We start from the raw sequence: 2,814 nt of genomic DNA, 5'->3' as shown, positions 1-2,814 counted from the left end.
TGACTCGAAATTCATATACTAAGTTATTGCACGTACCTAATGATGATTTGTTACACAGTAAGACAACAAGGAGCTAACGTGAAAGATGTTAACTCGTATGTACACTCACATGCACTGTTTGCCAAGCTAATCCACTGAGCTACACCAAAGGGAGTCAAACGCTTGTCCACTAGTACACAGTGCACTTACCGCTAATATCAGCGCTTGCTAGCAAGCTACAGCCACCTAAAGTGAAGTACTGAACTGTTGACCCCATAATTGGAAGTTGGATGATACTTACCACAGATTCAGGGCTACTTGGTCATATCTTCTACGTCATGTAAGTTGATCAATCACATGCTTTCCATACTTACTTATGATGGTCAGTTTCCTCGCATGCATGGATCTCGTAGTTTGACGTACTGTTTGATTTGGGACCAGATCGCCGGCCAGCAGCAGGTGGACACCATGGCCAGAGGGCCACTGGGCCTTTGGAATGAGTGGGCGACCCAGATCCTTGTATTGCTGAGTCTCACGCTGCAGGTCGTCCTCCTGCTCCTTACCGGGATTCGCCGCCGTGAAGCCTCCCCTATGCCGAAGTTCATCCTATGGCTGGCGTACCAGCTGGCTGACTCCACCTCCATATACGCCGTTGGACACCTATCCCTCAGCAATGTTCCGGTCAAGCACCAGCTGGTGGCGTTTTGGGCACCATTCCTCCTGCTCCACCTCGGGGCCCGGACAACATCACCGCTTACGTGCTCGAGGACAGCAAGCTCTGGCTACGTCATCTGCAGAACCTCATCATGTAGGTCCTAAGTGCAGCGTATGTCCTCTATAAATATGTCGCTGGCGGCGACTCTTTCATCTTCCTGGTTGCCATCCTAATGTTCAGTGTCGGTGTTGTCAAGTATGACAAGAGGACATGGGCGCTCAAGCGCAGCAACTTGAATAGCATCCGGAGCTCTCTCAAGAAGGAACACGTCGGCCCGTTCCATCATTTCCATCCTCCGAATTATGGATTGATGGTGAACGCCGTTGAAGGCGATGAATCCTATGTCCGCCGTGCGCACTCAATGTTCCATGTATGCAAGCGTGCAATTGTGGACTCTTGGGTGGTCAGCGTTGACAAGGATCCAGCAGAGAACCAGAGCTCTTGGGAGGAGAAAAAGGATCTACGGAACCAGAACGTGGTGGTGGATTTGGATATTAAGAAAGAAGCAGAGGAAGACCACGAGGGCATGTGGACATTGATGGAGATGGAGCTCTCTCTCATGTACAACCTCCTATACACCAAGGCAGATGTGATCCACACTTGGTCCGGCTCTGGCATCCATGTCGCCTCCTCCCTCACTGCCGCAGCCTCAATCCTGCTCTTCTAGTTTAGTAGTAAAGATGATCATAGTCCAGTTGATGTTGCCATTTCGTATACCTTACTGGACGGGGCCTTACTCTTTGAGACAGGGTCGCTATTGAGGGCGGTAGAGTCAAACTGAACATATGCCCTCTTGTGCCGGCGAAAGATGGTCTTGGTTCTTGAACCTAGGCATTGACAACAACTGCGGATTTCCTATGCGAAGGCATTGTCAAAGCGACTTCTGCACCACCTCTCTTGGAGTTCCTAGGCGAAAACCTAATCCGACCAGCCGGATGAGCAGCGGTGATGACTCAATGTCACATCCTTGTTGGAGGCGTTGCTCTGGGATCCAGGCTTTCATGCTTGGCCATGGTTGAGGTGCCCCTATGTCAAGTGATAGGCAGAGCAGCAAGGCATTACCATAATCTGGCAGGATGACTTTAGCATCAAGAGTTTCTAAGTAAACGAGTGATGCGAGGAGTTGTTGCTGTTCATGGATGAAGCAAGGTTGAAGAAGGATACAGAAGAATCTCGAAGCTTAATTAGCATCATCTTCGAAGGTTTTGCAAGGATGAAACATGGGCGAAAAGAAGGATTGAAGCTTAGTCTTCTTGATTTCTTTCTTTGTTTTAGAGTTTTCTTTCTTGTATCTTTAGTACCTCGTTTGAGGTTAAAAGTTTAATAACTCTTATAAAAATTGGTTGTAGACATTCACTTGTGAATGTTCAAGGCCGAAAATTTCCTTTATCTAAAAAAAAATATACCCTCTTGTGCAACACCCGACGGAGTTGGCTCCAGTACTCCGCTCTCTGCACCGGCAGGTGGGATCAACTTCGCTGGCTTGCCAAGGCGATCACGGGAACAGGCAGGAACAGCAGATCGGCGTGAAGGTGGTCCGGCAAGATTGGGCAATACAACATGCTTCATGTTTCCAGCCACTGCAACAGAGCCCACGACCCACTGGTGGGCAGAATTGCCAGGATGCTAGGATATCAGGAATGGTGGCTCAGGCACTATTATTCGGGGAGCGTCCAACTTTCAGATGACCTGAAGTACCAGATGTTAGAGTACACAAAGCGCCTAGCGAGGAGGGGATTGAACATGCAGGGTGTGATCAGAATGGACTGGGGTCAACGTGCTTTTCATGTTCATCAGGAGATGGGCCTGTACAAATCTCTCGAACAAGAAAACGACATTGGAGTCGAATTCCAAGAGGGCATTATCATTTGGCACATCACAACAGAAGTTTTCATCGCCAAAAGCAGAGGATATGAGGACGCCGAGGATGCAGGAGACCCGGTGAAGGCCATCCGGACGATATCCAACTACATCATGTTCCTGCTGGTGGACCGCCCCTACATGCTACCAGGTCTTGCTCATAGCATGTTATACCGGCAAACTTGCGATAATCTTGCGGAAATGTGGGATCACAGTCCTGATCGTCACAAGGGAGCCATATTCACGAAGCTTAAGGATTT

At 48.9% G+C, this 2,814-nt stretch overlaps 1 pseudogene; it reads left to right on the top strand.

The window, feature by feature from the left end:
• Positions 1-447: 447 nt before the first annotated feature.
• Positions 448-1,475, top strand: LOC120639865 (annotated as a pseudogene).
• Positions 1,476-2,814: the final 1,339 nt, after the last annotated feature.

The sequence above is a fragment of the Panicum virgatum genome, chromosome 7K (assembly GCF_016808335.1).
Source record: "Panicum virgatum strain AP13 chromosome 7K, P.virgatum_v5, whole genome shotgun sequence".
NCBI classification, from domain to species: Eukaryota; Viridiplantae; Streptophyta; class Magnoliopsida; order Poales; family Poaceae; genus Panicum; species Panicum virgatum.
The sequence above is the reverse complement of the archived record's forward strand: the minus strand, read 5'-3'. Positions and strand labels throughout refer to the sequence as shown.